The 21564-nt window shown below is 41.9% G+C and overlaps 1 protein-coding gene across 2 annotated transcripts in view; it reads right to left on the bottom strand.

Annotated features, from left to right (window-relative positions):
* SHC3 (SHC adaptor protein 3) overlaps positions 1 to 21564 on the bottom strand; it is a 176425-nt gene that overhangs the window by 5890 nt on the left and 148971 nt on the right. The gene's annotated exons all lie outside the window — the stretch shown is intronic.

The following is a 21564-nucleotide window of genomic DNA, read 5'->3' as shown; positions in this document are numbered from 1 at the left end:
TTTGCTCCTTTGAAAAGTGGGAGGTGGGAAGTGGATGCCTGGCTGGACCCATGGAGCCCTCACAAGCCAGGACGCCCAAGTGCCCTGCCTGGCCTCCTTCTGCAACTTTAGGAGATTCCTCTCCACCAGCATTCACATGAGTTGTCAGGAGCTCATCCTCTCTCTGAGGTGTATGCACTGCAAAGCTCACCCAAGGTGCTCTGAGAAGTGCAAGCCACGTTCTCAGGGCTCTACCAATGAGCAGCTCAAGGTAACAGCAGAAGCTTGGAAATGAGGATATTTTCCCCTACATGCTTTCCCTTCACCTTTCTCTGTAAGCCCTGGAGCAGGAAGAGAATTCCTGAGCTGCAGAGGCCCCTGCTCCGTGGGCATCCAGCCTCACCAATGATGAAATCCACTGGATGAGTATGGAAACAGATCTTTTCCGCAAGACTTCCCAGCACCTTCTCATAGAGAAAGTTGTTTAATTCTCTGGAAACTCCCTGGAATTTCTGACCCAAAAAAGACACCCTGGGTGATGCATTGCTAAGTATTTAGAATCTGGGGCACTTAGAAACTCAGAGTGAGAGCAGTATTCTTGGGGTATTGCCTTAACATTAACCCCTTGTTTCTATTTTTTTTTTTTTAATAATATGTTGGTTCTGGGTGGATGAAGGAAGGGTTATGACAGAAAGTGCCTGAAATAGCAAGGCCAACGCCCAAACCACCTGAGGGGAATTCGGCAACCCCACGCCCAGGCCACAGCCCAGGACAGTCCCATCAGAAGCTGGAGGAGGGGGTGGTGATGGTCCCACAGTGATTCCAACATGCTGCCAAAGCTGAGCACCACCAGGTGGTGTCTACGGTACACAGCTGGCCTCCGCCAGCACATAGAACAAGTCGTATATTTACTGTTAAATTAAATAAAAGGGTCAATTCACCTAATTCCTATAAATACTTGCTAGCACTTCAATCTGGCTCCTGCCCGGGAAACTTGCAGCCCCTAGAGCCATCTGTGTGGGTCCCCACATGGCACTAGAAATGCCAGGGGCTGATTAAAACCACCCAACCCCCCGGGACAAACCTAGGCTCCAGACACCTAAAAAGATTCTACCGTAGTGAGGACACACCGAATGCTAACCCCGGACAACTGTGCAGGGCTCTTCGTAGCCAAGAGGAAATTAAAATGGAGAGGAAAAACTTCATTCTTATCAGTGTACACAGAAGAGACCAAAATAGGCATATATTTAAAAAGAAGAAAGGTCTAAGATCAGTAATCTAAGCTTCTACCTTAAGACACTAGAAAAAGAAAAGAGCAAATTAACCTAAAGTAAGCAGAAATAAAGACAGAAAATGAGAAGAGAAATCAGTGAAATTGAAAGCACGGAATCAATAGAGAAAATCAGTGAAACCAAAATATTAACAGAACTGTTGAGCTATTAGCAAGGCTAAGGAAGATGAGCAGTAGAGGGACAAAAATCACAAGTAAAAATGAAAGAGAATCACTGATCCCATGAACATTAAAAATATGATAAGGGAATACTGTGAACAACTCTATGCCCATGAATTTGATAAACCTACATGACACAATGGACCAATTCCCTGAAAGACCCAATCTGCTAAAACTCACATGAGAAGAAATAAATGATCTGAATAGGCCTACCCAGTAAAGAAATTGAATCAATGGTTAATAACCTTCTCAAAAGAATGCACCCGGCCCAGATGGGTTCACTGATTTCTTTTCTTTTTTTTTTTTTCAGAAAGCTTCAAGTTTTTTTTTAATTTTACTATTATTTTTTTAAATACACAACAGCAGTGGAATGCATTACAATTCTTTGAGGAAAATTTATACTAACTTTCTAAAATGTCTTTCAGAAGATAGAATCAAAGAGAATACTTCCTGATTCATTCTATGAAGCCAGCATTACCGTAATACCAAAACCTGGCAAAGATATTATAGGAAAACCATAGAACAGTATCTCTGATGAACATATATGCAAAAATCCAAAAATATTATCAAATCAGATTCAACAATGTATAAAAATGTATACGTCACAACTGAGGGATTTATTTCAGATGTTTAAAGTTGGCACAAAATTAAGAATCCATATAGTATTTATTACATTAACAAGTTAAAGAAGAAAAAAATCATATGACAATATCAATAGATACAGAAAAAGTATTTGACAAAATCCAACACCCTACATGATTTTTTAAAAAAAATCTCTCAATAAACTAGGGATAGAAGGGAAGATCCTACACTAAAAACCTACAGCTAATATTATAACTAAAAGTGAAAAACCAAAGTTTTTCCAGTAAGATCCAGAACAAGGCAAGGATGACCCTTCTCACCATCCTTTCCAATATCATACTAGAAGTCCCAATGTCTTGCTCAATACAATAATAGAAGAAAAGGTATTCATATTGGCAAAGAAGAAATAAAACTACATTTGTTCACAGACTCATGATTATCTCTTAAGAAAATCTGAAAGAATCAACAACCAAAAAAAAAAAACCTTCCTTGAACTAATAAGCAATTATAGTAACGTTGCAAGTTACAAGTTTAATACACAAAATTCAATCACTTTCCTATATATTTGCAATGAAAGTGTAGAGTTGAAAATTAAACTACAATACCACTTGCGTTAGCATCCCCCCAAATGAAACATATAGGTATAAATCCAACAAAGCATATACAAGATCTATAGGAGGAAATCTATTAAAGTCTGATGAAGAAAATCAAAGAACTAAATATGGAGAAGGTATACAAGGAATTCCAAGGTATTCCATGTTTATGGATAGGAAAACTCAATGTGGTCAAGATGTCAGTTCTTTCCAAATTGATCTCTAGAGTCAATGCAAAATCAATCAAAATCCTTCCAAGTTATGTAGTATTGGCCAACTTTTTCTAAAGCTTATCTGGTTGGGGGGAAAAGATCCAGAGTAGCTAACACAATACTGAAAGAAGAATTTGGAGAATTGTCTCAATTCAACTTCAGGAGTTACCACAAAGCTGTAGCAATCAAGACACTGTGGTATTAGTCAAGAATGACAAATAGATCAATGGAACAGGACAGAGAGCCCAGAAACAGATCCATACAAACATTGTCAACTGAATTTTAGCAAGAAGCCAAGGAAACACAAGAGAAAAGACAGTATGAACATCTGTATTGTTATGGATAGGATATGAGGCCCCCCCCCCCCAAAAAAAAAAACTCACATGTAAGACAATGCAAGATATTCAGAGGTGGAATGATTAGGTTATGAAAACTGTAACCTAATCAGTGGATTAATTCACTGATATGGATTAGTTGAGAGGTCACTGTAGATAGGCGGGGTGTAGCTGGAGGAGGTAGGCCACTGGGGGTGTGCCTTTGGGGTTTATATTTTGTCTCTGGGGAGTGGAGCTCTCTCCCTCTTCCTGTTGCCATGTCCTGAGCTGCTGTCCTCTGTCATTCCTTCCACCATGATGGGCTTCATCTTGGGCCCAGAGCTAGGGAATAGGCTGATCATGAACTGAACCTCTGAAACCGTGAGCCAAGATAAACTTTTCCTTCTCTCCATCTTTCTTGTTGGGTCTTTTGGTCACAGCAATGAAAAAAAAAACTAACCAAAACACAGGGAGAAAAAAAAAAAACAGTTAATTTATCTAGAGACAGAACTTAAACTCTTTCAAACATTAACTCAAACTATATTACAGACTTCACTGTAAACCAAAACACTAGAAATTCAGAAAAATGGCAGGCTAAAGGAACCTACGGTAATGGAGCTGCTCTCTGAGGCTGAGTCAAGACATGGTTCTGTAGCTGCAGGATGATACAGAGGGATTGTGGGAAAGTGCCGGAAGGCAACGCCAAGAGCCAGCAACCAGTTGAAACCCAGAAATACCAGTTTTTGGATTAGAAAGAGAATTAATAAAAACAAAAAAAACTAGAGTGCACCAGAGCCGGCACATCGTGGCCCAGAGGGAGGGGAATCTTTGCTCCCATAAGCTAAAAGAAAGTTTCCCAGGGAATTTAAGAAAAGCAGGCTCTTCTGTCCAGCAAAATCACAATCTCAGCAGAAAAGACACTGTGACCCCGAAAAGTGAGCAGGTGCAGGAGAGACCTGGCCCGTCCCACCAGCTCTTGTGAAAGTGGAGAGGCAACACCACCTGAGAAAGCTTCGTGGTTTCAACTTTCTGCCCAGAAAATTAGAAATCTTGTAGCTTTCCTTCTCTTCCCCTCCTCCCTCCCTCCCTTCCTTCCCTCCCTCCCTCCCTCCCTCACTCCTCCCTCCCTCCATCCCTCCCTAACTCCTCCCTCCCTCCCTTCCTTCCCTCCCTCCCTCCCTCCCTCAATCACTCACTCCTCCCTCCCTCCCTCCCTCCCTAACTCCTCCCTCCCTCCCTCCACTGTCTTGGTCTTTTCTTGCACCCAAGACCCAGTGGCCACCCAGGCTTTACTTCTCACTGGATCAGTGGGTGCTCAAGCCATGAGTCAATCTGGGCTCAGGAGCGATACTGGGTGGTGACAGGAGTCACCATTGCCATGGATCAGTCTTCAAAGAAGAGAAAAGAAAAGGGTGTTTTTATTTGAACAAGGGGCAAGGCTGACAAGGTATGGTGGTGGGTGGGGTTGGAGTCCTGTGGGAAGCTGCTGCCTGAAGCACCCCCTGGCAGGCTGACCACCGCCCCCAGGCCTGAAAGTGTGCGAAGGGTCTGCTGGTGCCACCTGGGCACTTCCCACACACTCTCCCCAGCACACGGACTAGCCCTCTTGGGACTGAGGGTGCAGAACAGTCCTGATCAGTACACAGGCCACTGGAGGGACTGGGCTGACCGCAGGGCCTGCTAGAACTACCCTCCCCTTCAGCACACAGACTCCCCAGCAAGACGGCCCAGTTTGGGTCAGAGCTGACAGAGAACAAACAGCAACTTAATTGTGTCACAAACCACCTTTTAGCTTAGGGACCCTAAAACCAAAACCTCGCAGAGGAGTCTCTCCATTTTCAAACACCTCGGCAAGGAGAAAGCTAAATGGTTTTTTTTTTAACTATTGTTGTTGCATTAGAGATGATTGTATAAAGTATTTTCTTGTGTCTTGCTTTACTATTTGTTGTTTCATAGGTCCATCCAATTTTGTGTAGTTTTTCAATTAATTTGAGTGTTTTTCTTGACAAATCTTCTTCTTTCTCATCCACTCGTGTTCCCTTCTCTTTATCCTTCTCCTCTCCTCACTTTATCTGTTTCCATTCCCTCTCACTCTTTCTTGCCTTTCTCCCTTCTTCCAATATAATTTAGCATTAAGTGTGCAGCCATTAATGCCTAACTCTGCAACCTGTTCTGTACTCTTTCTAACCCCCTTTTCTCATTGGTTAGTAGAGTTGTAGAATTATGACGTTTCTAAATGTATGATGCTATAATTTCTGCTCTTAGGTTTCCACTGTCACTTATTCTCTTTTCTCAAAGCCGGGCTAGTGGTACAACTAAGCACCTTCATTACACTGATTGGATGCTTTGAAGCTAAGAAATAAACTCAGCTCAGAGTTTATGATAAAGAAATAACTGCTTCCTAAATAAGAAGAGGAGGAACATCACAACAGAGAATGTCCAAAACCGTGAGGAAACAAACCCCTGAGACATTTCCAAAAGTTTATAACCCCCAATCACTCAATCCACAGATACTGAAGTGATGAAATGCTGGATGGTGAATTTGAAAAGCTGATTGTTAAAATGACTGACCTGTGAATTAAAAGAAGATCTCAGGAATGAACCCAGAGAGCAAAAACAGGATATGAATGAGCATTTCAGTACAGAGACAGAGATTCTGAAAAAGAAACAATCAGAAGCCTTGGGAATGAAAGCCATAACAAGTCAAGTAAAAAACTCAGTTGAAAGTCTTGCCAACAGATTAGATTAAGTAGAAGATCATCTTGGAGCTTGAGGACAAGGTAGACAGACTTGAACATTCAGATGGTATTAAAGAAAATAATAAGAAACTATGATCAGAATAGATGAGAATAGATGGGACAACATTAAGAGACCAAACGTCAGGCTCACGGGTACTGAGAAAGGAGCTGAGATACAGGTCAACACTGGCAGCTTATTCAGTGAACTAATAGCAGAGAATATTCCACACCTTGGGGTTGAGATGGATATCCAGATACTGGAGGAATTTAGGATCACAGATAGACAAGACCAGAAAAGAGCCTCCCCATTATACATTATAATTACAATGCCAAAATTCCAGGAAAAAAAGAAATAAGTTTAGAAGCTACAAGAGAGATAGCCAGGTTATATTTAAATGAAAATAACAGAAAATTTCTCTGATGAAATCCTTAAGTCCAGGAGGGGTTGGAATGATGTATTTCAAGACCTGAAAGAAGAAGAAAAACAAAAACAAACACACACACACACACACACACACACACACACACACACAAAACCCCCTGCCAATCAAGATTTCTATATCCAGCAAAAGTCTCCTTCAGAATCGTAGAAGAAATAAAAACCTCCCAAGGTAAACATAAAGTAAAGGAGTTCATGACTAACACAAGAGCTCAGGAAAGGATAGGTTTCATCAGAATAGATAAGCAATTAGGATTGAAGCAACCGTTGCAAATAAATCAAAATGACAGGAAGTGATACAGACCTATCTACAATAACACTGAATGTAAATGGTCTAAATTCTCAATTAAAAGACATAGACTGTCAGACTAGATTAAAAAACAAGACCCAAATCTATGATATCTGCAAGAAACACATCTCATAGGAAAAAACATCCACAGGCTGAAAGTATAAAGACAGAAAGGATATTCCATGCAATAGAAATTGCAAGCAAGCAGGAGGATCTCCTAAATCTGACAAGGAAAACTTCAAACCAAAATTAGAAGAGCCAAAGAAGATCATTATATACTGGCAAATGAAACAATCTGACAAGAAAATACAACAACAGTAAATATTTATGCCCTCAATATAGGTGCACCTAATTACATAAAACAAATGTTATTTGACATAAAATCTCAGACAGATTCCAATAAAGTAAAACTGGGTGATTTCAGTACACCTCAATCACAAATAGATAGGTAATTTAGTCATAAAATCAGCAAAGACACTAGAGTTAAAACATAATTTAAATCAAATGGACATAACAGGTATCTTCAGAATATTTCATCCAACAACAGCTAAATATGCTTTGTTTTCAGCTATTCATATAATCTTTATCAAAATAGATCATAATCTAGGCCACAAAGTAAGTCTTAACAGATATAAAAAAAAGATGAAATAATTCCTTGCAATTTAGCAGATCATAATGGAGTGAAGTTAACAGTCAACAGCAAGAAAAAACATAGAAACTAAACAAACAAATGGAGACTGAACAATCCACTTTTGAATGGTGAGTGGATCATTGAAGAAATCAGAGGAGAAATTTAAAATTCCTCAGAATCAAACAAGAACAGAAATACAATATACCCAAATCTCTGGAACATGGCAAAGCCAGATAGAAGAACAAAGTCAATTGGAATGAGTGTCTACTTTAATCTCAAAAAAATCATCTGCATTTCAAGGTGTTAGATAAATAAGAGCAAACTATTTTCAAAACTAGTATAAGCAAAGAAATAATAAAGACCAAAATAATAAAGACCAAAGCTAAAATTAATGGAATAGAAAGTAAACAGATACTAAAAAGGATAAATGAAACAAGAGATGGTTATTTGAAAAGATTGACAATATTGACAAACCCTTAGCCAAGCTAACCAAAAGAAAAAGAATAAATAGTGCCACTGTGCCTCAGATTTTCCTATGAAACATAAAGGGGGGTATTTCCAAACTCAAGGCCACTATCGCCCTGATGGCCAAACCAGAAAAGGACATTTCAAGGAAAGAAAACTACAAACCAATATTCTTGACAAAGATAAATGCAAATATTCTTAATAAAATCCTAGCAAATCAAATTTTTTAAAAAACACATTACAAAGATTAAACACCACGATTGGGTTGGTTTCGTTCCAGGGATGCAAAGACAGTTCAACATAAGTAAATCGATGAACATAATATACCACAGAAATAGAACCAACCGCAAAATGAGGATCATCTCAGCAGATGCAGAGACAGCCTGCAACAAAATTCAACAACTATACGTGATGAAAAAACAAAAAATTAAAAAAAAAACAAACCCTGAAGAGTCTAAGGACAGGGAAGAACTTGCCTTAACATTGTAAAGGCTGTATAAGACAAACTCAAAGGCAGGACTATAACAAATGAAGAAAAATAAAGGCCTGTCCTCTAAACACAATAAGGATGTCCACTCTCACCTCTCCTATTCAATATGGTACTTGAAGTTTTACCCAGTGCAATCAGGTAGGAGAAGGAAGAAAAGGGGACTAAAAACAGGAGAGGAAGGAGTCCAATTGTTGTCGTTGGCTGATGAAGTGATCCTTTACTTTGAAGATCCTAAAAGCTCCACCAGGAAATTTCTAGAGCTGATAAACAAATTCAGCCAAATAACAGGATACAAAGTGAACCTAAAAAGCTAATAACTTTTTTACACACCAATAATGGATCTGCTCAGGAAGAAATCGGGAAAAGAATTTCATTCACAATAACATTAAAAAAATTAAATAATTTGGAGTAAGTCTAATGAGAAGTAAAAGACCTTTATGAAGAAAACTACAGAACATTGGAAAAAGAAATCAAAGAAGACACTAAAAGACCGAGAGACCTCCCATATTCAGGTGCAGGCAGAATGAATATTGTTAAAATGGCCATACTGGGCTGGGATTGTGGCTCAGCAGTAGAGCGCTCGTCTAGCATGGGCGGGACCTGGGTTCGATCCTCAGCACCACATAAAAATAAAGGCATTGTGTTGTGTCCATCTACGCCAAAAAATAAATTTAAAAACATGGCCATAGTACCAAAAATGATTTACAGATTCAATGCAATCCTCCTCCAAATACCAAAGATATTCTTCTCAGAACTAGAAGGAAAAAAAAACAGTCCTAAAATTCATTTGCTCTCTGGAGGTATGTGTGAGCCTTCCAAGGACAGGTGGGAGTTGGGGAGGTACACAGTGGGAGTTTGGGTGACCCACAGAGCTGCAGGCCTGGTTTGACCTCACACACTTTGTGCTGGACTTCCACGTCCTTGCAAGAGATGGAGGCCACCAGACCAGCCCTTTGGAATGCTAATTGCTAACAGAATCATGTTTGTAACTTTTGGTCTAACTGTAGGGGAAGTACAGTGGTCCTTCAGCATCCAAAGGGTTGATCCAAAGAGATGCCAAAATCTATGGGATGCTCAAGTCCCTTAACATAAAAAGGCACAGAATTTGCATATAATGTATATATAGCCTCCTGTAGACTTTAAATCATCTCTGGATCACCCCCATAGTATCTATGACCTTAAAAATGCTAAGTAAATTCTCATTATATTACATTGTATGATGATAATTAAAAAAAATATCTGTGCATGTTTAGTAGAGGTGCAATTTTATCTTCTGAATATCTGCACTTGGTTGAATCTGCAGATGTGGAACACATGGATATAGAGGTCATCACAATCCATTCCAGCTTTAAAATTGTGTCTCAGGAGTTGGGCCACCAGGTAGAATATCTCTCATCCCTGTCTGAGGGGCTCTCCCCATCTCCCAAATTGACCCCACCTGTGGAAGCCCAGACTGTTGTGGGCTGTGTGTGACCTGACTGAGTTCCTAAAGAAACCACAAAGAAGTCTTCATTCAGCTGCTAAACAGGGGGTGCTGGGACCACCACACTCAGTGTCCCCAAAGCCATCTGTCTCCACAGATCCCTGAGTGACCACAGATAGGACCCATTCCATTCACAGAAGGGAGGACCCGAGTCCAAGGACACCAGCTAGGAAAGGTCACAGCTGTTCCACAGACGAACTCCATATTTTTGTAAGACTCCACAAATCAGAGCAAAGTTGGAGAAGAGGAGGAAGTACAGGCAGGAAGTGCACAGTGGACTCTCCCGGGGGCCTGACTAGGTCCAAAGCAGAGGCCTGATGCTCACCTGCCTTGGGCCCTCCCAAGTGAGGTTCTTCCAGCTCCTGCAAGGTGGAAACTGTGTGTTTCTAGCGCCCCCTTGTGGCTAGAAGGGCAAAATGGTGGGGGAATTTGAAAATCTCCAGTTGGAAGTTTCCTTCAACATTTGTATAGTATCTAGAAACATTTTCTTCTTAATCATGGAACAACTTTGTCACACAGAACCTTAGGTGGACACCTAATATGCAAAAAACAGGAAGAAGGCAGGAGGGGCAGGCCTCAGAGCACTCCCAGGATTTGGAGATGGATCTTCCCACCCAAGATCTCCAATGGATAGGGAAGTCCCACAACTGGCCCAGGGTCAGAGGTGACTGCCATAATCTCCGTGTTTTTTTAATAATCAACAAAGCACAATGCCAACAACAGGAGACAGCACACCTAAATTACCCACTCCTGTGTTTCAGTGATTACGCAAAGCAATTCTGCTGAACAGAGAACTCTACCCGCATCCCACCCCACAACAGAGATGGACCATGATTTTATCAGAATTAGACCCCCTTCTGAAGCCCCAAGCAGGAACCTGCATAACCTCAGGCACTGCCTTGACCTTCTCCGGGGACGCAGACTCCTGGGGATGCAGACTCCTGGGGATGCAAGCAGACCAAGATGCAGGGGTGATGGGAGCCACCCTACCCCACTGCCTGGCACATGGCCTTCTCCATGCCCACTGTGTCTGCCTCGCTGTGGTTCTTCAGCTGAGCTTGCATCTTAGGGAGGGAGTGGGCACAGGCTTTCTGGAAGTGACCCAAGCCATCCTGGGGTGAGAGCATCCGGGGTCTTAGACACAGCCAGCCACCTGTGTGGTGAGATCTGATGGGTCTTCAGGAGCAGCCAGTGTGATAAGGTCTGTCAGCATGGTCTCTGAGCTGCTGCTGATTTTTCTAATCATTTCAGGAAGAGTCTGAAAGTACAGGAAACTCGGATTCTACAGACAAAAGTTGAGTGCGGTGGGAAAGAACCAAGTCCTGGGTATCCAAAAGGCTGGGTTTAATTGGGACCAAAGATTCCTGAGAGCCCAAGGGACAACGCAGAAGTGGTGGGATATCAAAATAACTCCGAGTGGAGGAGGCTGCTCACTTCGTGGCCACTGGTAATGAAGAAGGGAGACAGGGAAGGGCCGGGATCCCCATCTTCCCTCCAAGGGCATCCCCCTGCCTCCACCAATGGCCTCACTTCCTCCCACCAGGCCCAGCCTCCTGGAGGGCCCACTACCTCCAGTAGTGCCCAGCTCTGGACTAAGTCTTCAACACACAGGGCTTTGGAAGACATTCCAGATCCAAACTGTGTACTGCCTGTTCTAACCTCCCTTCCAGAAACTTAGGTAGAAATTAACATTTCAAAGTTCCTTTGTCCACACACCTAGATCACCCACTCCTGTGTTTCAGGGATGATGCAAAGCAGGACAGGATCAGAAGGGACGACCATGCAGGAGGAAGGTCACTGCGCTTGGGCTTGAATCTTTATTCTGCTAATGGGCTCTGTTCTTGGCAACTTACCTGACATGTCCTTCCTCCTCTTTAAAAGAGTGTGTTAACTAGACCCAGATTTCTGCACTCGAGTGACATGTGCCCTGTGGGTCTGATGAAAGCTCCTGCTGGTGACCCCTCACTCAGGGTTTCTGGCCAGCAGGTCTGGGCAGGCTCTGACAATCTGCATGTCTGAGCAAGTTCCAGATGGTTCCAAGCTGCTGGACAGGAGAGCCACTCTGGAGACTGCTGAACTAGCATAAGGGCTCCAAGTCCTGTCCACTTCGTTTTGTGAACTGGAATCAACACACCTGCCCAATTCGTTCAGTCCCTCCCGGGATCCAGAGGGAACAAAAGGTCCTTCTCCACTGACCATGTGAACAGCCTGGTGGTCCCAGCCCTTTCTTCCTGGGTGCACCATGGCACCCGTGCATGAAGTGGGAGCTCTGGCACATGTGCCATCTTCCTTGCCCACGACTCCCAGGAGAAGCATTCTGCTCTTTTGACAAGTGACAGGAAGACAGTTTTGAGTACCTGCTGCATCCTGGCCAGTCCCCTTCGAATGGTGCCCCTGATGGCAAGGACATGACCTTTCTGTGGAGTGTCTGTCACGTGTCCTACTTTACGGATAGGACTGTTGTCATCGTGACAAGATCAACATACACTGGGCACAGGGCACGGCCTCTGGGGAGTGCTCAGGACGTGGTCACTATTGCTCTTCTCTTTCCACACTCCATTAGCCTCACCCTGGATGGGGTGTGAGTCCTAGGAAGATCTCAGGCAGGAAGTGACCTGAGCAGGGAGGTGGTGGGGAAGACAGGACAGCTTTCTGGGTTATTTGGGGGCCATCTGATGAGCATTTGGAAGAGGAGCACACAGAGACAGGATGGGGCAGCTGAGGCTGCCTGCCTGGCCTGGGGGAAGGACTCTGGAGCCTGGAGTGAGGAGCAAGCTCCCTCTGCCTGCCGCTGGGCTTGCATTGCCTAGGCAACGTCTAAGAGGAGTTACCCTGCAGGCAGGCAGAAATCCCACTTAAGGATCTCTCACTAACAAGTGCACTCACTCAGTGACAAAATGACTGCAATGACAAAGGGTGACACCAGCATGGGGAAAGAGGCCCTGATGAAAACCGGGTTCCCTGGGAACAGCTGGCACAAGCTGCTGCAGCCCTTTCTCTAACTTCCTGGCTTTGGGTGGATCCACTGGGGGGCCCTGCCCCCACCCAAGATCCAAGAGCCTGAATCCAGACTAACCAGCTGGGATGCAGATCAAAAACAGAAGCACTGGGGCTGGGAATGTGTGCCGTAGCGCGCTCGCCTGGCATGCGTGCGGCCCGGGTTCGATCCTCAGCACCACATACAAACAAAGATGTTGTGTCCGCCGAAAACTAAAAAATAAATATTAAAAAATTCTCTCTCTCTCTCTCTCTCCCCCTCCTCTCTCACTCTCTGTTAAAAAAAAAAAAAAAAAAAAAAACACAGAAGCACTGCCCTGGCCTCTCCTGGGTCCAAAGGTCCTTCCAGGAGGCAGTGGTTGGGCCACAGTGCTGACCCCACCCTCCGTCTCCATGCAACAATGTCAGGCATCCGGCCTGAGACCTTGTACACCCATTGCTCGCACCCTCCTCCCCTGCCCCAGGAGAGCACTCAATTTCCCCCCAGATTGTGAGCTTGACCCTGAGTCTCTGCAGGGGTGTGGAGGGGTGGGGTGGGGCCTGATGCTCACCCCTCCCCTGCTCCCCTGGGCTCTCTGAACAGGGGGTCCTGGGAGGGAGGAATTGGTCTGGTTCCCTCCCTAGCCCCATTCCTTCTGGTATAATTTCCCAGGTACTGAGAAGACCTCATCATCCCAAGCTTTGCTCAAGAGTCTACAAAGTCTATTTCTGACAATAGAGAATATAAGAAAATAAATAAATAAAAATAAGAGAACTGACCCTGGTGATCCAACAGGATATTCATAGAAAACTATCACCAGTCAGATCCAGAGGAGAGAATTTGTGGACACATCATCTCCAACCTCCCCCAGGGACTGGACGCACTGGCCCTGGCCATTTGCATCATTTCAGAGAGAAGGAGGGGGAAGTTCCTTAAGTATTGAGTGAGGAAGATGCTAAAATCTAGCTGTTTTTGTGTCTTTCATTTTGCCTGAGTTTGAAATCCTTCATAGAATATATGGTATGTGAAGCCCTGAGAATTCAGGATCAGTTAGGTATTCCCCTACTCCCCCTTCCTATACCCAGTAAAGAGACAAAGGAAGAATCAACTTCTAAAAAGAGAAGGAGGGGAAGAATGTGGGTGATGGGCTAACCAAAAGCCAGAAGCCTGCTGAACGCCAGGAGGAGCCATCTAGAATGTGGGCGGAGCTTATGGTCATCTGTCCCCCAGGGAGAGGGGTCCTACCACTCCAAGTGCACTGGGCTGCAGACACAAAACCCAGCCCCCTCCCCTTCCTTGCCTCCTTACAGCCGAACTAGCACTTTATGTTCAGAGAAGAGGTCAGGGAATATTTATTCAGAGAAATCAAACATGCTGCTTGGGAAGAATTAAGCCTGTAGGAGAAGGATGGTGACCCCAGGTAGAAGCCTCTTGAGAGGTACCCAGCCTCAAAAGTCCCAGTCCCCCCATGTTTTTCTAATCTAAGAGGCAAAGCCCCTGCATTCCTCCCCTCCGTCCTTCCTCCCATCCCAACACACACACACACACACACACACACACACACACACACAATCTCAGTCACTCTTCTAAAGCCTGGGACAGATTAGAGGGAAGGAGAACTGTTTATCTAGCAGAGGAGACCAACCCCAGGTGATCAGCCCAGGCTCTCTCCCTAAACCTCGCAGTGAAAGCAGCGTTAAGATTAGATTCATGACCACATCATCACAGAACATGAAGGAAAGGAAAAAGCTAAATATTTTCAGAAAAGAATGTCGTCCCAAGGAATGAAGACTCAAAAGAGCCACTGTTGCATGGAGCGGGTCCAGGGCTGTAGCCAGTGGTAGAACACTTGCATGGCAGGCACCAGGCCCTGGGTCTGATCCCGAACACTGCATAAAAAAATAATCATTAAAGAAAACAAAAAACATAAGCACTGTGAGAAGAAAGACCCTAGTGAGCAAATCAACACCAGCCTCAGAAGATGACTTAGAAAGCAGAAAACAAGAATTGAAGTCATATTAATAGCGTGAAAAAAAATCAAAAAGATACTGACTACATCCTCAAAAGAATAAAGTACATAAAAATTAAACAGGACAAAAAATCTTTTAAAAATTAAATATATAATCTATAAAATGACATGAATATGAATATATGTAAAACATGCAGAGACAGATAACATAACATTTATGAGGTAGTCAATAAAAGCCCCCAGAACATAGAGAAAAATTTCAAAGAACTAGAAACTTAAGGAAAAGACAGGATGAGTCCAGAAGGACAAACTTCTCATCTATATGTTCTGGAAGGAATTGATGTAGAAAACAGGAAATTACCAAAGAAATGGTTTGTGAAACTTGCTCTGATTTACAGAAAAACACAAATCTTCAGATATAAAGAGTTATCAAGTCTCCAGAAAATGGAATGGAAGAAGTTCCACACTTAAAAAGCTAAATGTTTTCCAGGAAAAAAAAAAAATGTAACCACAAGGGTAAAGACTCAGATCAGTCATACTATGACAAACCATACTGCAAATCAAAAGTGACTTAAAAACACATTTTCAGACTTGTGAGAAGGAGAAAGTCTATTTGCTGCACCTGTTCTGAGAAAGACAATCCAGTAAAATGTGACTGAATGCCAAGAAAGAAGAGTTGAGATAACAACACACTGACACTCACCAAGGTTCAAGGAAAATGTGTCTCTAGAGTGAGGAATTCGCTCTAGAAACATATTAATCCACTTCAGAAGAAGTCTGTCTGTCTTCATGTGTGTTCCAGACAGGGAAAGGGGACGATCATGGTGCTGAATAACAGTGACCACATCGAGAGAAAAACAGCTTTCTTCTCTCCAGAAAAGCACATTTAGAAACTTCAAAATTAACTTATTAAAAAAGCAGTTGCATAAAAGAGTACATATATAAGGCAATGTTGGGCCTGACATATAGGAAGGTGACATAACATCTTTGCCAATAATTGCACAAAGGGAGTGGTTGCAGTAAATCTAGTTTGACTGAGAAAACTTCAGATGGCAAAATAATAATTATACCATGTATTGTTGGGCTTGTAATGTTAATAGATATGGTATGTATAGCAATAATTCCTCACAAGGGAAAAAGAACACAGCTACATAGGAGGGATGTTTTTGTAGATCACAAAAATTAAGCTAGTATAAATTTGAAGGTAATTCTGGCAAGATAAAAATGTATGTGGAACAATCACTTAAAACGATTCAAAGGCATAATGGAAAAATGATTAAAAAGAAAAAGGCAAAACAGAAGGTACTAGGGAATAAAGATAATCAACTTATGTGCACATGTATAAAAATGGTATAATAAATCTCATGATTATGTACATAATGTACCAATAAAAAGATATAATGTGTTGATCAGAAAAAAATTAAAATGCTACATTATAAAATATTCACTTAATGCAAAGGTAAAGAAGGAATGGGGACCAAAAAAGACATGAGACATGTAAAATACAAAAAAGTAATACAGCAGATGTAAATCTAGTCATATCAATAATGATGGCATTAAATGTTAGTGAATGGATACAACAATGCAAAGGCAAAGATTATCAGAATATATAAGGAAAAATCATGATCTAACTAAATGCTGTCTGAAGGAGACATGTTTTAGATCCAAAGATACAAGCATATTGAAAGTACAGGGCAGAAAGGGATGCATTATGCAAATAGCAGCCTTGAGAAAGCTTGAGTGGATATATTAATACTGGGCTTCAAAACAAAAATGTTACTACAGATGAAGAAGAACATTTAGTAAAAGGTCACCCTGTTAGAGGACATAGCAATCATAAACATATATGCACTCAATAACAGACTACCAAAATACATGAAGCAAAACTAACAGAAATGGGGAAAGAGAGACAAGTCAACAATAACAGACACTTCAATACCCTATTTTTAATAATGGATAGAACAACGAGGCAGAAGACCAATGAGGAAATAGAAGACTTGAACAGCCCTAAAAACCAATTAGACCTATTTGATATTTATGAAACACTCCATCCAACAATAGAATATACATTCTTCATACATGATTGCCAATTTGATATTTAGATAAAATGGAAAAATTCCTAGACAGGCACAAACTATCAAAACTGACACATGAAGAAATAGATAGCCTATTGAACTATAATGATGAAGAGAATTAGTACTCAAACTACCCGCCACCAAAAAGCTAGGACCAAATGGCTTCACTACTAAGCTTTGCCAAGAATCTAAGGAAGAATTCACCAATTCTTCACAAACTCTTCCAAGAAGTGAAAGACAAAACACTTCTAAACTCACTTTGTGAGTTCTGTAATACCCTGATAGCCAAAACCAGACAAAGATACCACAAATAATAATAATAAAACTCTACAGATTCCCTTATGCATATGGATGGGGAAAATCCTCAAAAAATACTGGCAAGCCAAATCTAGGAAATAATAATAAAAAGATTATACATCCCTGCCCAAGTGGAATTTATTCCAGGAATGCAAGGGTTAACATCTGAAAATCAGTAAGCATAACACAGAAATTATAAATCAAAGACACACACAAAAAATTAACAGACATAGAAAATAATTTGACAAAATCCAACACTACATGTGTAAAAAGAAAGAGTCAACAAACCAGAAGTAAAATGATTTTTTTTCAACCTGATAAAGGGTATACACAAAAATCCCAAAGCTAACATACTTAATTGTGAAAAACTAGATGTTTTCAGTAACAAGACAAGAGGTCTGCTCTTGCTACTTCTATTTATCATTGTAGTGGAACTTGTAGCTAAGGTAATTAGGTAATGCAGAGAATAAAAGGTATCCAAGCTGGAAAGGAAAAAACAAAACTCTATTTGCTGATAACAAGATCTTTACATAGAAAATTCTAAACTATCCATTAAAATATTAAAACCAATAAATGACTTCAGCACAAGTTTGTAGGATGCAAAATCAATATGCAGAAATCAACTATGTTTCTATACACTTGCAATGAATAATCTGAAAATGAAATCGAGAACATTAGAGAACATTCATAAGAACTTTCTGAAATAAAATGCTTGGAAGTAAAATTAACAAAAGAAGTGCAAAACTTATACTCTGTAAACTAAAAATATTATAGAAAACTAAGAAATATATAAATAAATGGGAAGACATGTCTCTATTATGGTTTGGAAGACTTAATTGTTAAGACATCACTATTCCTCAAATTGATCTATAGATTCAATGTAATTCCCATCAGAATCACAACTGACCTCTTTGTAGACATTGACAAGTTATTCTAAAGCTCATATGGAACTGCTAGAAACTCCAAATAGCCAAACAACCCTGAAAAAGAATAATAAAGTGGATGGACTCACCTTTCCTGATTTAAAAACTTTCTGGAAAGCAATGGAAATCAATATTGTATGGTACTGTCCCAAGGACAGACATCCAGACCCAGTGAATCAATTTGAGAGTCCACAATACAATATACATCAATGATCAACTGATTCTCAGTAGTGGTGCCAGCAATATTCAATAGGGAAAGAACAGTCTTATCAACAAATGATGGGAAGACAACTGAATATTCACAAGTAAAAGAATAAAGCTGAACCATTACATTACACTGTATATACGAATTAACATAAAATGAATCAAAGTCTTAAATGTAAGAACTAAAACTATAAATTCTTTGAAGAAAATATAGAGGTGAATCTTTATGACCTTGGATTCGAGAAAAGACTCAGGTATAACATAAAAAACCTGAGCACAAAAGAAAAGATAAAATTAATTTTGTCAAAATTTAAAATTTTCATGCTTTAAAGGACAGCATCAAGAAAGTGAAAAGATTACCTGCAGGATGAGAAAATAAATAATGACAAATTATATATCTGATAATGGACTTGTCTCTAGCATATATAAAGAACATTTAGAATGTAATAATAAAAGATAATCCAATTAAAACAAATGGGCAAAGGATCTAAATAGACTTTTCTATAAGAATAGCCAAAATGTGGAAACAACCTGAGCATTCATCAACAGATGAATAATAAAACAAAAAGTGATCTACCCATACAATGGATATTAATTATTTAACTATAAAAAGAAAATCATACAAATATATGCTAGAGGTTGGGTGAACCTTGAGAACATTATGCTGATTGAAAGAAGCTGGTCACAAAAGTTCACAGGTTACATTGTTATGGACCAGGTTATATGGGCAATGACCAAACAGACCCATTTTACCCTGAGACTCCATATCACGTAAGAAATGCTTCTCCCATGGGAAAGCCCCGCCTCTGTGCCCATTAATAGTTACCTAGCATAGTGTACTTGGCAACACAAAATAGCAATTCTTATACAATGTAAAATTGTTCTCTTTGGTTTCTATTTTTTGGGGGGCAATGTACCTTGTCAGAAATTGATTGTCTAGACCCTAGTAACCATTTTCTAATTGGTTCTCAACTAGGGTCATTTTGACCCACTTCCCTTCTGCTGGCTTGCTGCTATGTCAGCCTGGAAAGTCCCGTGGGAAATACCAGTGTACCCATTGCACTGTCTCACTAACTGCCAATCCAGCTTCTGTACCTGCTTGCTTGCAGCTACACCAATCCAGATGTGGTTTTTGAATATCCTAAAATGCTCAGGCTCGGGGCTGTTCCTTGCAGAGACAGTTATGGGTCCTGTGGGGAGTAGTTGCGGGCCGGGGGGCTAAATAAAGACTTTTCAATTAGACAAAACTAGGACTTGGTGTATTTTCTGAGCAACCTGCCCCTCAAGAATATTATTTTATTAATATTAAATTCCAGAACGGAAAACCTATAGGGAGAGAAAATATTCCTAAAAGGTCTGTGTGAGTGAGGAGAATTGGAGATCAGTGGGTTTTAACTCCATCGGATGATGTTTCTTTTGACATTGGTGATGGATGCAAATATGAATGAATTTACTGGAAACCATTTTACTAAAAACCAAATATACGAAATACCCATTTTAAATGAGTATGCTATGTAGATTATATTTCAATAAAGTAACAGTAAAAAAAAATCTCTCTACCTCCCAGTTTACCAAAAATACAGGAAAAAGAGACAAAGGAACAAATTAAATAATGTCACAAGGAAGCAACTGTCAACTGCAGGGTATTCTACAGACAAAAGTTTCAATTTAAAAAGAAATCACTGGTATAGAAGGAAAACAGAAGGAAAGCTGCCATACAATAAAATTGTGTCAAAAGACAACAAAATTCACATTTGGATGCTGACTGAAAAGAACATCTCTGAGACAACTACAAACAATGAATATGGACTGGGTATTGGGTCACGCTGATGAGTTATTCTTAGTTTTGTTGGATGAACAATGACGTTGTAGGACTGTTAGGAAGGTTTTATAGGTGAACATGCATGCTAAAGTCGTTTACGGGAGACACAGCGAGGGGTAGGCTTTGTGCACACTACAGAATACTTTGAACATGCCCTCCTTTGTCTTCCTTTCTACTCTTTTTCTTTCTCGAATGATCAGTCCTAAAGGGAAGCGAGATATCCATGCTTTGCAGAGTGGAGGTAGCCACTCAGACCCACGTGGGGTTCAGACAGTACGAAAGAGGGTGCCCAGGGCAGGGCGGACCAGCACCGAGTATCCGAGGTCAAGGGAGGGAGGGGAAGGCGTCTTTGCCCAGGAGAAGGCCACACAGCCAACGTGGGATGTCAGAGTCCCAAGAGGGAAGGGGACAACTAGGTGAGAGGGGGACGGACGGGTGTGGGGTGTTAGAGCAGGGATAGGGGACAGTGGGACAGGAGCAAGGGTCTCCCAGAGGAGGGGCGGCAGGCAAGACAGGAGAGGGCTTCCATACAGGGACCTAGACAAAAAAAAATTCAAGCTATCAGGGGTGATGGGATCAGGTAGCTCACTGCTGGGGATGGGAGTTATAAATGTGGAAAAGGAACTATAATGAACCCTGTGATATGAAATTGGAATTGGAAGACTTGCTGAAAGTGACATAGAAATAAATTAATGCAAATTGTGTGTGGAAGATGGAGTAGGTATATGTGTGAGGTGTGGGGGTAGGGTGGGGGGTGGGGGGTATGTATATGAGTGTGCACCTGGGGTGCATGTGTATCTGAGTGAGAGTGTTGCATGTATGTCCACGCACATATGTGTGCAAGTGTACGCGCCCTAACTCTGTCCATCAGGAGACCAGGGCCAGCCACACCCTTCTCTGGTCTGATAAGTGTCTCCCGCAGGCCCATGTGTGGAAGGCACGGCCCTCAGCCGGTGGTGCTGTTGGGAGATGTGGAAGCTTTAGGAGGAGGGGCTTAGAGGAGAGACCTTCAGTCACTGGGAGGGCGCCCTTGAAGGGGACATGGCGGGGGGGGGGGGCCTTCCTCTCTTCTTGTTTCTAGGCCACACTGGGTGAGCTGTGTCCTCTACCACCCACTCCCACCATGGTGTCTGCCTCATCCCAGGCCCAAAGGCAAGAGGGCCCAGGGACTGTGGACTGAACCCTGAGCCACGGACCTCTGCTCCTTCAAGTTGATTATCTCAGGAACTTTGTCCTGGTGATGGGAAGAGGGCCATCACAGTCCCCAATAAGCACTCCTCGTGCCCAATCTTTCTAACAGCCAGTGCCCTCCTGAAGGAGCAGGAGCGCTTGGGAGGAAAGGCTGAGTGCAGAGAAGGATGGGCCCCCTGTGTCTTTCTGTATTAGAAAGAAAGAGGTGCTCAAACAGTGACCAGGACAGAAGCCAGCCGGAAGAAGCCTCAGAGCCCACCAAGGAAAACTGGAAACCAAGACCCACACTCACAAAATAAACAGTGGATGGAGCCGAAGGCTCGGTTAGGAACTAGAGCAGGTCTCGGGGACAGGGGGAGAGGAGTGAGTCCCCAGTGGGGCAGCCTGGCAGACGCCTCCCTGAGTGTCCAGAATGAGCACCATCTGCCACTTGCAGCTAAC

This window comes from Spermophilus citellus (genome assembly GCF_964194105.1).
Source record: "Spermophilus citellus genome assembly, chromosome: 12".
Classification (NCBI taxonomy): domain Eukaryota; kingdom Metazoa; phylum Chordata; class Mammalia; order Rodentia; family Sciuridae; genus Spermophilus; species Spermophilus citellus.
This window is presented reverse-complemented; position numbering and strand designations above follow the sequence as displayed.